Source organism: Zalophus californianus, chromosome 11 (assembly GCF_009762305.2).
Source record: "Zalophus californianus isolate mZalCal1 chromosome 11, mZalCal1.pri.v2, whole genome shotgun sequence".
NCBI classification, from domain to species: domain Eukaryota; kingdom Metazoa; phylum Chordata; class Mammalia; order Carnivora; family Otariidae; genus Zalophus; species Zalophus californianus.
The window spans coordinates 58,147,850-58,161,738 of NC_045605.1; the positions used below are offsets into that span (position 1 = coordinate 58,147,850).

At 41.5% G+C, this 13,889-nt stretch overlaps 1 protein-coding gene across 13 annotated transcripts in view; it reads left to right on the forward strand.

The window, feature by feature from the left end:
• Nucleotides 1-1,310: 1,310 nt before the first annotated feature.
• Nucleotides 1,311-13,889, forward strand: part of FAM168A (family with sequence similarity 168 member A) — a 187,376-nt gene continuing 174,797 nt past the window's right edge. For 4 of the 13 annotated variants that reach the window (XR_003517355.2, XM_027578796.2, XM_027578795.2 and 1 more), the window contains exon 1: nucleotides 1,311-1,550. The gene's annotated coding sequence lies outside the window, so the exon portion shown is untranslated. Of the gene's footprint in view, nucleotides 1,551-11,286; nucleotides 11,346-13,889 lie in introns of all 13 variants that reach the window. The other 9 variants (XM_027578802.2, XM_027578799.2, XM_027578800.2 and 6 more) reach the window with 5 other exon arrangements.

Genomic DNA, 13,889 nt, shown 5'->3' on the forward strand with positions numbered 1-13,889 from the left:
AGGCAATAAGAGAATAAAAATTACTTGAAATCTAACAGCCTTTCATTCAAGATAATCACTAATAATATTCTGGGGAACCTCTTTCCTGAAATTTATGCTTATAGAATATCGTCTCAAACATCACATAAATTATACCATTTTATTTTTTTTTTAAAGATTTTATTTATTTAACTGACAGAGAGAGAGAGAGAGAGAGTGGGAGGGAACACAAGCGGGGGGAGTGGGAGAGGGAGAGGCAGGCCTCCAGCCGAGTAGGGAGCCTGATGTGGGGCTCGATCCCAGGTCCCGGGATCATGACCTGAGCCGAAGGCAGTCGCCCAACCGAGTCACCCAGGCGCCCCTAAATTTTACCATTTTTAAACATGCTGTTCTGTAATCAATTTGTTTCCCTCGAGAGTAAATTGTGAATAGCTTTTCATGTCAATAAATAGATCTATATCATCATTTTGAATAGCTGCTTACTACTATTGTTTGTATATATAATTTAGCCCTTATTGACGGACATTTACATTACCTCTGTAATCAACAATCCCATATAACCACCTTATGCATTCATCTTTCCCAAAATATTTCATTCTCTTTTTAAGATAAAAATTTGAAAGTAATGGAGCGGGGTCAAGATCTTTTCACACTTAGATTTCAGTTGCCAAATCGTCCTCTGATTTGCGGGGAGACCAGGAGGAAGCTGCTGCATTAGTTGTGGTGTGACAGTGGCAACGGGGATGGCGAAGAGAGTACAGACTCAGGTGATCTATCCCATCTAGGCCTATCCTCAGTGGGTTGGCATATTCCTACCCTTTTTCCTCTCTTTCACTTCTTTTTCTTAACATGGAGGAAGAACTGAGAACTGCATCTCCCAGCATTTCGCAGGCACCCCCCCCCCCCCCCCCGGGAACTGTAGTACCGCGTTTGAGAAGGGTCCGGAAAGAGGGCGGGAGATTGTGGGGCATGCTGGGAAATGTAGTCCAGCGGGGGGGGGGGCGGCGGCGGCTGGTGTATGTGTGAGTGTAAAAAGGTTGGAGACGCCGCAAACATCGCTACTTGGAGAAGAGGGCATTTAACTTTCCTCACAAACGGTCTCTGAGTCTACAAAAGCCGCCGGCGGATGGTGGACTTTACTCCATTGTCCGTAACCGGGGACGATTCGGCCCCTCGGCATAAGGCGCGCGGCGGGCAGTGCAGGCCTGCGGGCCGGAGCAGGGGATGCCGGGAGTTGTGGTCCCGGCGAGCTAAGGCTGTGGGACGTGTCGCGGCGCCGCGTTGGCTCCTCCTTCCCCGCCCTTCTTAGCGGTCCCCCGCCCCCTCCCTCCGCCTCCTCCTCCCTCGCCTGCAGCCGAGCGTCCCCTCCCCCCACCCGTCGGGCTCTTCGTCGGCTACTGCAGAGGATTCAGAGCCTAGTCTGAGGAGGAGGCTCCCGTTCCCTGCGCGCCATCCGCCACCTTACTGGGCACCGGCGAGGGAGCGAGAGCGTCGCCACTGTAGCCTCCAGAGAAGACAAGGGCATCGCCGCCTCCGCCGCCGCCGTAGTCTTCGCCTGCAGCGGCTAGCCGGTGAGGAGACCCCCCCTTCCCTGGTCCGCTCTCCCGGAGCCTGGGCCGGTGGTACTTACCGAGAATGAGAGTGGGGGCTGCGGACACCCAGCGCGGGTTGGGGGAAGGGGGTTGAGGTCGCGATGGAACGGCGGGTTGGCAGGGGAGACTTGTCCTGGCGCGGGGCTGGGGGTGGGGTGAGGGTGGGACCCAAGCAGGTTGGGGGGGCGACAAGGGAAGGGGACTTTTAATAGCGATTGACCCGATATGGGACCGGAGCGTGAGGTTGGGAGGTCGGGGTGGAATTTGGGATGGTTCTGGGCGAGATGGATGATGAGAGTGGAGTGGGATGGCTTTTAATGGGGGAGGGGACTGAATGAGGGTGATGGATTTGGGGTTGGCTTGGAGCAGTTGACAGCTTGGGATCCAGCCGGGGTGCAGGGTAGGGGGATGATTTAAATAGACAGTGGGATTTCAGGTTTGGATAGGACCCTGGGGGAGGGGTGTTAATTCACGAGGGTGGAATTTGGGGTGGACCTAAGGCAGACTGATGGATGATGGAGGTGGTAGGAGCTGGGAGTAAGGGGCTTGGCATGGGTTGAGACCTGAGCTTGAGGTGGGTGTTTGCCATCTCTGGGTGGTGGAATTTGTGGAGACTTATGGAATAGAGTGGGTTAGGAGAGCAGAGGAGGTAGAATTTGGGGTTTTTCTGGGGAGTGCTATTGGAGGTTGGAATGGGCGCTGGTGGGGGTGGGACTTTCAATGAGAGGAGTGAGATGGTGAGCTGGCAGGAGGGGGGTAAATTAGAAGTTAGGCCCAAAATGGGCAGGCAGAGATTGAAATTGGAGGGGGGCACAGGGGATGGGATTTAGTGTGATTTTAGAACAACTGCAGAAGGCATGGTGGCTCCCTGGGTTCAGGCTTGAGGCAGAGGGCTCAGAAGATGCTGCTGGGCTAGACTCACTGAAAGAATAGTGGCAGGTGGTGAACAAGGTTGGGGGATGGTATCTTGAAGAAAATGTCCCTTGGCCGAGGTGGCAGAGGGAGTTTTGGAGAAGGAGTGTCTGAGGTGAACTGGTAGGACTGGAGAGGTGGTTGCTGATAATAAGGTGGCAAAGAGGCTATTTAAGGAGTGGGAAACCTGGAGTTGTAGGTATGGATGGGGCAGGGAGGATGGAGTGGGGCAGGGAGCAGGGCTGGGAAGAGGTGCATTGAATGAATGATTCTAGAGAGGAAGGATTCTGATGTCCTCCAAGAGACACAAGAGGGTAAGGGGTTGGACTTAAATGGACAGCTTTGGAGTCTGTGGTTGGGGGAGGGACAGTAATCAGAGGGGACTTTGCAGGGGACAGAGAAGGTACATTAAAGACTCTTTTTTCCTAGAGGATGTCCTAAGCTGTTAGTTCAATCTTTTTGTTTCATTTGTATTAGTATCATTAACAAATCAACCCGAAGGGTAAAGTTAAGAGGGGCTTCACTTCAGTTAAAGTAGAATTAAGCAGGGGAAGGGTGTTTTCTATTCATTTATTATAAAAAGAAAGTTTGGGGGAGAAAACCTACTCTTGAACTGAAGGTGGAGAAGATAAAACTGGAACGTGATAGGTATCTTTCTATATGATGTCTCTGCCTTCTCCTTTCCGCCCTCCCCTTGGTGCATTTAAAAATTAGTCCTGGAATTTGGAATTAAATAGATTTGATGAGCTTGAGGTATTTAAGGGAGCATTCTTTGCTTGAGAACCCATGAATGAAACTGAAAAATATGAGGCTGAATTTATTTCCTAGTCAGGCAGCGTGCACGTATGTAGAAAGAGCTTAGGCCTTTTTTTTTCTCCTCTTAAAATTGATTGTCTGAAGACTCCATTTATTGGTGTCCTGGTTTGCAAGGCAATTAGGCCCATCATTGTATTGCAGGCTAATAATCCTGAGATGAATCTTGGCACCACTGCTTTATGTAAACAGAGAGAAGACAGGAAATATGGAAATGTCATAAATATTCATTGGTGAAATGGTTTGGTATTGATGGAGTTTTTCATTTGATTCTCTTTTGGCATTACTTGATAAGATTTAAAATAATTGGACTATATTTCTATAGATTGAATTTTCTTCTAAAGGAATTCAGGTGGTCAGAATTCTGTCAGATGTGGATAAATAAAGCATATAGAATCATTTTTATTTTATTTTTTAGGGGTCGGTGTTGATGTAGGCACATTGCATTAACTGCAGCAACAATGTCTCCATCTATTCATCAGCAATTTTATTTAAAGCTTCATGATATGGTCATTCTTACGGCAGAATGGTGATGCTGGAAGGTAGAGAGGGGTGTGACTGGGGGAAACAGCTTTAGGGAAACAATTTTCTGCACTTAATTGCATTAACTATGATATGTTAAACATGAAGTGGCTGTTGATTAGAGCTCAGACTGAGAAAACGTGGGGAGGGATGTAAGGAGGATAAAATTGGCATCAGCAGGATCAAATGATTCTGTTTTTGTTCCAGCTTCAGAGTTCAGCTCGTAAACAAACCATTTTCTTTGGTTTGACAGTTGAGCACATAAAAATGCCCAATATTTAGGATCCTTATTTTTTTTTTTTTGTAGTTCCAAAATGGGCAGAATGATGGAAGGTTGGCCTTATCCTTGGAATTGAAAGTGTTTTGTTATAAGGAAGCTTTATTATAATAAAGACCAGGTTTGAGCAGTTACCTGTAATTTGATGAGAGTGTAATCTAACTAATGCAAGCGTTTCTCCTCATAACTTTACTCTGGGGTCCAGACATTGCTTTTGTGGATCTGCAGGCTTGAGCTAGAGGTGAGATATTTATACTAAAGCTCTGGCTTTTGAAAGCTCAAAATGAAAAGTAATCGCCTGGGAGAATGTCTTGGAGGATTTTTTTTCTCCCCTCACAGCTGTGGGCACCTGTACAGTGGAAATATATATATAAAATGTTTGTTTGATTCTTCTAATGTTCTGGTAAGAAGGAGAGAGCAGATGGAGGTACTGGTAGACAGGCCCCTTGGTAATGAATGGCCTGTGAATTTAGAGGTGGAGAGTCCTGACTTCAAATTTCCCATTCCACCACTTGATAGCTGAGTGATTTCAGTAACATCATTAAAAACCTTTCATACTTAGTGGTAGTGGTTGCACAACATTGTGAATGTACTTATCCTGAATTGTACACTTAAATATGGTTAAAATAGTAAAAACAAACAAGAACTTTTATACTTCACAAGGCTGTCAAGGGAAACAAATCAGTTCATGTCCTAAAATAACTTTATGACCTGAAAACACTGTACCTATATGAACTATTCAATATTTATTTGGTTATTACCTGCCAAATATCAGGGGAAATGAAAATGAACAAAAAACAGTTGTCAAGGAGTTTTCATTGTCGGGAGAGAGATGATTTAAGTATGGTGAGAAGTGAGGCATAACTAATGTGATGGTTAAAGGTGTGGATTCTGAAGTGGGTCCACCATTCACTGCTAGCTGTGTGACCTTGGGCACAATGGTCTTATCTGTAAAGTGGGCATGAGAGAGTAATTGCGTAGGGTTGTTTTGAGGATTTAACAAAATAATCCATGGAAAGTATTTAACAGTGTGGGTTGGTTACATAGTACACATTAAAAAATATTGTTGCCATTATTAGGAGATAGGAAGATACTAGAATGGGAATAGCCTTGTATGTCCTACCATTGGGTTTTTGGTATTATGTTCTATAATTTATTAAAGAGGGATTACTTTGTATTATATCTCACAGTTTATCTGCATATTTGCATGTTTACATATTTGCATATTTGTAGTCTAGGAACTTTAATCAGTAAAATACTAAACATATGTCTTAGCTGTTAGCTTCCTCATCTATAAAATAAGAAAAACTGCTCTGAGGGTTTAAATGACTTGCTTAAGGTTACACAGTAAGTGGAAGAGTCTGGGTTACAGCTCCCAAATTCTGATTTCTCAGCCCTGTTTGTATCTTTTTAAATTGTGAATTAAACCATATGTATAAAAGTGCGTATAACATACATCTTTAAGGAGTGGAACAAATTGAAGATCGATGTTTTTCCTACTTGGCTTAAAAAGGAAATCTGTAGTAACTTTAAAGCCTCTGTGATTCCCTGCCTGATTGAATGTCTCTCCTTCTCTCTTCCTCATAAGTAACCACTCTCCTAAATTTTGTGTGAATCATTCCCTTTCTTGTCTCTGTAGTTTTACCAAACAAGTGCATATCCTAAACAATATATATATTTTTTAGATTTTTTTAATTTATTTATTGAGAGAGAGAGAATGGTAGAGAGAGAGCATGAGAGGGAGGAAGGTCAGAGGGAGAAGCAGACTCTCTGCTGAGCAGGGAGCCCGATGCGGGACTTGATCCCGGGACTCCAGGATCATGACCTGAGCCGAAGGCAGTCGCTTAACCAACTGAGCCACCCAGGCGCCCAACGATATATATATTTTTTATCTCTGCAACTTTATATAAGTAGAATCGATAGTGTGAGTATTCTGTGACTTGCTTTATTTTATCTATTATTATTATTTTTAAAGAGTTTTATTTACTTATTTGAGAGAGAGCGCACATGAGCGGGGAGGAAAGGCAGAGGGAGAGAGAGAGAAGGAGGCTCCCCGCTGAGCTGGGAGCCCGATGTGGGGCTCCATCCCAGGACCCCGGAATCACGACCTCAGCCGAAGGCAGATGCTTAACCAACTGAACCACCCAGGTGCCCCAATTTTTTTATCTATTATGTTTTAACTTTAAAAGAGTTTTATTTCTGGGGTGCCTGAGTGGCTCAGTCGTTAAGCGTCTGCCTCCGGCTCAGGTCGTGATCCTGGGGTCCTGGGATATCGCCCCGCATCGGGCTCCCTGCTCGGCGGGAAGCCTGCTTCTCCCTTTCCCGTTCCCCCCTGCTTGTGTTCCCTCTCTCGCTGTGTCTCTCTCTGTCAAATAAATAAATAAAATCTTTAAAAAAAAAGCTTTATTTCTTCCACCATTAAAATAACGTATGCACATGGTAGAAATTGGAAATTACAAAAAGTAAAAGGAAGCAGAATTATTTTCTATAATCCCATTATCTGGCAATACTTATATGTATGCGTAAATAAAAAAATATATATTAGTAGATGTATGTGTACACATACATGCACACACAGGCAGTCTAGATAGCAAGAGGAAGCCAGTTTGCATTTATGGCTGATCAGATTATCCAGATGTGGATCAATCATACTTGGAAATAGGAATGGGAGGGGGTAAATAGCAGCCTTTGTGAGCTTTGAAACAGCACTTTCTTAGAGCTTTAACCTTATTGGCAGTTCTTTATTTATTAGATACTAATTCTTTGTTATATCACCTTAGCACTTCATTTCATATTTTGATAAGTTACTTAACTCTTGTGGTCAGAATTTTTGTGCATCTTTCTTTTTGCAGAAAGGCTGCCTAGTACATTGATCCTTTCCTGATTGTCCAGGAGGGTCTGTCATCTGATGTACAGAGAGTACCATGAATAGGAAGTCCTCACTTATACATACCAAAATTCAGCAATCTAAACATGAAGAATTTTTTGTCTAAGAGATGTGAAATCCAAATTCATTAATAATCTGTTGGAGCTTCAGTTTACTTATCTGTAAAATGTGTTTCAAATGGGATAATAAATGTGAAAATGTTTTAAGCTGTAAAGGATTATATAAATGTTTTTCCTCTTAGTTTACAAAATTGAAATCCCCACGCAGAGGTAAAAAGCTTGTTATAATTAGTTTATTGCTTTTCTGAAGGGTTCTTCTTGGAGGAGGGAGTATATGGACAGTTCACAATTTCTCCCTTGAAGATTGTTGGATATAGTGGGACAGAGAAGGTGCTAGAGGACTTTCTCCAAGTGAATTTATGGGACTTGGTTCCACTGTAACTGTGCTGGCTAGCCCAAAATGAAATAATTGAGGCTATATTGAAGTGGAGAATGTAATATACAATGTTTGCTCTTCATTATCCTGACAAAACTCAGTTTTCTACCTGTAACTTATTACCAAGACAGAGTAGTAAAGTGAGATAAATTATCTGTGCATATGTAAAAGGGAGATTATACTCCATTGTTGATTTGTTGTATGGGTTAAATGAGATAAGAAGGACAGAGAACCTGGAACCCTGACTGGCACATATATAATTGGTGCTTAATATGGTAGCTATGACTATTATTTTTATTTTACTTATGAATTATTTAAATTTTTCCTATAGGCTGTTCTTTTGTTATTCAATGTTTTCCTGGGCTGTATCTCCTCACACTCATTTTATGTTTGGAGGATACATTTATTTTAATATTATCACAAGTAAAGCAAAACAAGAACGTAAATCCACAGCTGCAGTGCATTGCAAGGCCAAAGAGCTAGTAGTCTTGTCTGCCTCAGATATGTTTAAGACATATGTCCAACAAATACATAGTGATTATTAGATGGCAGTGAAGGAGTGCTGGAAGTATGGGAAACAAAAATTAAATTACCCAGCTGTTAAGGAGTTTATAGTCAATTTACTGGGGAGGTAGACATGCCACACATTGCCGTAGCATAGTGTAGTAGGATAAGTGCTACAATGGGGGCATGAACAAGGGGCATGGGGAAGATGATGGTTGGTGTGGCCTGATATGCCTGGGGGAGCAGGGATGAGAGAGATGCTTGGAGGAGTTAATGCTTGAGCTGAAACTTGAAGGAGATTTGGATGTGTTGCGGAAGGAGAGCTTAAGAACAGTTCTTGAAGTCAAACCACAATCTTCCTTGATAGTTCCCTCCCAGTGTTCTTGTAGGCCTTAGTTTGTACCCCTTTTGAAGGCCTTTCTAGCATTTATACCTACTGTACCAAATAAGCAAATCCCCAAACATACTGTACTGTCATGCTCCTGTTCTTTTTGTATGCTATTCCTCCTCCATGGAAAGCCCTCTCCTACTGAATTTCTTAATCTTTACTTTGTCCATTAGATAAGCTGTACTAATGAACACGTTTTGTGGTTTTTGTTCTTCCCAGGTTGTTGTTTAGCAGGAAGAGATTTTTGAAGCTATTGAAACTAGCTGGTATTTAAGAAGAGATCTTTATTGTTTTTGCTTTCTTAGTGAATGTTGATATTCCTTAGGGTTGGCTCCTTGGCTCACTGGACTTTTGAAGATTCTTTCCTTAAGTAGTCTTGCCCATTCTGTTGGCTTTAACAGCTACCTATATGCTGATGAAATATCTTCAGCTTGGAGCTCTCTCCTGAGCTCCAGACTTGTAAATCTCATTGGCTTCTGGCCATCTACATATATCCATTTAGATTTTCCTCAGATTCAATAGGTCCAAAACAGAACTCATTTTTTAACCTCTTCCATTCTGTACCCCCCACACACAAAAAGTTAAAATCATCTCTTCCTGAGTTTTGTAACTTAAATGCACTCCATCCAGTCTTACTGGCTAATGAATCTGTGCCATTACTTTTTTTTTAATTATAGTATAGTTAACATACAGTGTTATATTAGTTTCAGGTGTACAATACAGTGATTCAGCAATTCTATATGTTACTCAGTGCTTATCATGATAAGTGTACTCTTAACCCCCTTCACCTATTTCACCCTTTCCCTCTCCGGTCTCCTCTCTTGTTAATCATTGGCTTGTTCTCTATAGTTAAGAGTCTATTTTTTGGTTTATCTCTTTTTTTTTCTTTGTTTTGTTTCTTAAATTCCACATATGAGTGGAATCGTATGGTATTTGCCTTTCTCTGACTTATTTCACTTAGCATTGTATCTTCTAGATCCATCCATGTCGTTGCAAATGGCAAGATTTCATTCTTTTTTATGGCTGAGTAATATTCCATTGTGTATATATACCTCATCTTCTTTATCCATTCATCTGTTGATGGACAGGTGGGCTGCTTCCATAATTTGGCTATTGTAACTAATGCTGCTATAAACATAGGGCTGCATGTATCCTTTTGAATTAGTGTTTTTGTATTCTTTGGGTAAATACTCAGTAGTGGAATTACTGGATCATAGAGTAGTTCTATTATTATCTCTTTGAGGAACCTCCATACTGTTTTCCAGAGTGGCTACACCAGTTTACATTCCCACCAACAGTGCACAGGTGTTCCTTTTTCTCCACCTCCTCGCCAACACTTGTTGTTTCTTGTGTGACAGGTGTGAGGTGATATCTCATTGTGGTTTTGATTTGCATTTCCCTGATGATTAGTGATGTTGAGCATCTTTTCATGTATCTGTTGGCCATCTGTATGTCTTCTTTGGAGAAACGTCTGTTTTTAAATTGGATTATTATTTTTTTTGGTGTTGAGTTGTGTAAGTTCTTTATATATATTTTGAATACTAACCGTTTATTGGATATGTCATTTGCAATTTTCATTTCCCATTCAATAGGTTGTCTTTTAGTTTTGTTGTTTCCTTTGCTGTGTGGGAGCTTTTTATTTTGATTTAGTCCCAATAGTTTATTTTTGCTTTTATTTCCCTTGCCTCAGGAGACATTTCTAGAAAAATCTCACCATGGCCAATGTCAGATAAATTACTACCTGTGCTCTCTTCTAGGATTTTTATGGTTTCAGGTCTCACAGTTAAGTCTTTAATCCATTTTGAGTTAATTTTTGTGTATGGTGTAAGAAAGTGGTCCAGCTTCATTCTTTTGTATGTAGCTGTCCAGTTTTCCCAATACCATTTGTTGAAGAGACTGTCTTTTTCTCATTGCATATTCTTGTGCCCTTGGTCTTTTCTTCCTTATCTCTCATAGCCAAAAATAAATCTTCCTAAGTATTTCTGGAATTCATCTTCCCTTTCCTCCTATTACCACCTTAGTTCAGACCCTGATCTCACCTGGACAAGTACAATAGTCTCCTAACTGGTTTCTCTATCACCCATCTAGTAAACCTGTCTTTCACTCAGCAGCCAGAACATATACCCAATAGATGTATATGTCCACATCATTCTCTTGCTTAAATCCTTTTATTGGCTCTAAAGTCTAAGCTCCTTAGGATGACTTATTAGGCCTTCAATGCTAGCTCCTTAGCATGACATATTAGGCCTTTTGTGACCTGTCCCTGTGTACTTCTCCTACCTGTGCTCTTCCTATGACTGATAATACTGAGTAGCATGTAGTTCCTACAGATACCTTGCAATCTCACACCTTTGTTCATGCCATTTTTCCTTTTATTCATCCCTCTGGGTTGGGTGCATCTCTCCTAAGAAACCTTTCAGAACCCTTAAGGTTGCCATAAGTGCCCCATTTTGTTCCTGGGGTACATGCTTCTGTCATAATACTCCGTTCGGTATATTAACTGTTTTTGTTTGCTCCTTCAGTTAACTCTTAAGTATCTTGGTAGCAGGGACTGGGTCCTAGTCATCTTCATAATTTTACTCCTGGAGGGTGCGTCACAAGTAGTGAGTGATTAGGTTTTGTACTGAACCTAGTAAGGCTAGATGAGAAGCCAGTAGTATGATATTCTCATAAGGAGTGAGGTGGTATGTGTTTTTCAGATGTGGTTTTTTTAAGTTGTTCAGAACGGAATTTAGCATTTAATTGGATTGATAAAGGGTTTAGTGATGATGATGGTGTTATAGTACAAGGTTCAGAAGTAGAAGACAGCAAGAGGGTATATTTAGGAGTTGGTAAGTGCTTTCATTAAAAAATATTTTAGGCCCTGTGGGTCACATGTAGTCTTTATTATTTCTTCTTTTCCTTTTCCTCCTTTCCCTCCCCATTTTCTTCATGCTCCTCTTCTTTTCTCCTCTTATGTTTCATTCTTAACTCACAGGCTATCAGAAATCAAACTTGAAGTTGTAGAATATTGAAGATCAAAGAGTTTAAAGCAAGGTAATAGTTCTTGTTTTATTTATTATAAAATTTAGTGACTTGGGCAGTTATGCATATCTTTAGTGTAGAGAACAATTATACAGAAACTTTTTTTGTCAAACTACTACCCTGTTTATCTAAAAGTTTAACATTTTATTAAATGGGCCATTGATCTCTATATGAAGATGTTGTAAGAACACTTTGGTTTATAAAGCTCCAATACAACTCCACCTCCTCCCTCTATTTAAGCAGATACCTGGGTCTTTTCAGAATATGCCTATTTTTATGATGATATAGATTGTGTTTTTTCTTAGATACAGATATTTTCTTTTTAAATATTTATTTTATTTTTAAAAAGATTTATTTACCTGAGAGAGAGCGAATGTGAGCGAGAGAAAGCACAAGTGGTGGGGGAGGGAGGGGCAGAGGGAGAGGGAGAAGTAGACTCCCTGCTGAGCAGGGAGCCCGACACTGGGCTTGATCCCAGGACCCAGGGATCATGACCAGAGCCGGAGGCAGATGCTTAACCGACTGAGCCACCCATGCACCCCTATATATTTATTTGAGAGAGAGTGCGAGCCAAGAGCTTGGGGGGGAGGGAGAGAGAGAAAGAAAAAGAGAGAGAGAGAGAGAATCTCCAGCAGACTCCATGCTGAGCCAGGAGCTGAATCCCATGACCCTGAGATCATGACATGAGCTGAAATCAAGAGTCAGATGCTCAACAGACTGAGCTACCCAGGCACCCCAGATATGGACATTTTTTTTTTTTTAAAGATTTTATTTTTCAACAGAGAGAGAGACAGTGAGAGAGGGAACACAAGCAGGGGGAGTGGGAGAGGGAGAAGCAGGCTTCCCGCTGAGCAGGGAGCCTGATGTGGGACTTGATCCCAGGACCCTGGGATCATGACCTGAGCTGAAGGCAGACGCTTAACGACTGAGCCACCCAGGTGCCCTCAGATACGGACATTTTGAAGGAACTGTGGCTGATATATTTTTTACAGTAAATTTCAGTCCCTGGCTGACTCAAGATTATGATCTTGATTTGCCTTCTGATCATGTCCTTCAAGCTTGACAGTTTCTGCTGATGCTCATATTTTCTAGCCTTTGTTTTATCATTTTCTCACATATCGTAGTTTTTTTTTTTTAAGATTTTATTTATTTTAGAAAGAGTACGCACTGCGTGAGTTGGGAGAGGGGCCGGTGGAGAGGTGGAGGCAGAGAGAATCTTCAGCGGAGTCTGTGCTGAGTGAGGCGCCCGACACTGGGCTCGGTCTCACCACCCTGAGATCATGACCTGAGGTGAAACCAAGAGCTGGACACTCAACTGACTGAACCACCCAGGTGCCCCACATATCATAGTTTTCTAATGTGTCCTTCTCCTTCTTTTCTTTTGAATTTATAGCAAAAATCTCTATCTGTAAATATAGTTATACTTCTGCAAACATAATTTTAGTATTTTACTTGACCTATAGTGCATAGGTGTGTCATGTTGCATTATTTTCTCTAAGGATGAAGAACTCAAGACTTGAGGGTAATTTGGCCTTAGGATGATTAGGGGATGAAGATGCAAAGACAAAAGGGACCTAAAACTTGAGTATTTGTAGTAGGTAATGGGCTGGGTATTTCCTCTCCCTTATATAATTTAATAGTCACATTTACCCTGTATAGGGTATTGTGTCTGTTTTACAGAAGAGGAAACTGAAGCAACTGAGGCTTGTAGGGATAAAGTAGCTTGCATTTGGTTACATAGCTAGAAGAGAAGAGAAGCTTGTATTAAAAACCTGATCTGGGGCACCTGGGTGGCTCAGTCATCATCCCAGGATCCTTGCATCAGGCTCCCTGCTCCATGGGAAGCCTGGTTCTCCCTCCCCCACTCCCCCTGCTTGTGTTCCCTCTCTCTCCCTGTGTCTCTCTCTGTCAAATAAATAAATAAAGTCTTTTAAAAAAATAAAAAAAAATTAAAACCTGATCTGCTTTGCTCCAAAGTCCTCCCTGGTTTTAAACTCTGAGGTCAGTATTTTTCAGTCTACTTAGATGAGTAGTAAGTACTTGGCTACACATTAGAATCACCGGAGGAGCTGTTTAAAAAAAAAAGAAGGAAAAGACATGCCCCAGTTCCACCCCAACCAGTGCTAACAGAAGTTCTGTAGATGAGCCTAAGGTGGGTTGTGTATGACTCTATGTTTATATAGAACATATAAATTAAAAAAGAATTTGTATTGGGGGTGAAACAGGTGAAGGGTATTAAGAATATATTTATTACGATGAGCACTAAGTAGTGTATAGAATTGTTGAATCACTATATTGTACACCTGGAACTAATATAACACTGCATGTTAATTATACTGGAATTAAAAAAATAAATTGTATTGAGATGTATGTAACCTATGTAGAAAAATGCACAAAAAGTATAACCAGCACTCAGATCAAGAAAGGGGACATTACCCCTTCCTCCAAGGTAACCAATATATATTTTTTTAAGATTTTATTTATTTATTTGACAGAGCAGGAACACAAGCAGGGGGAGTGGGGGAGGGAGAATCAGGCTTCCTGCTGAGCAGGGAG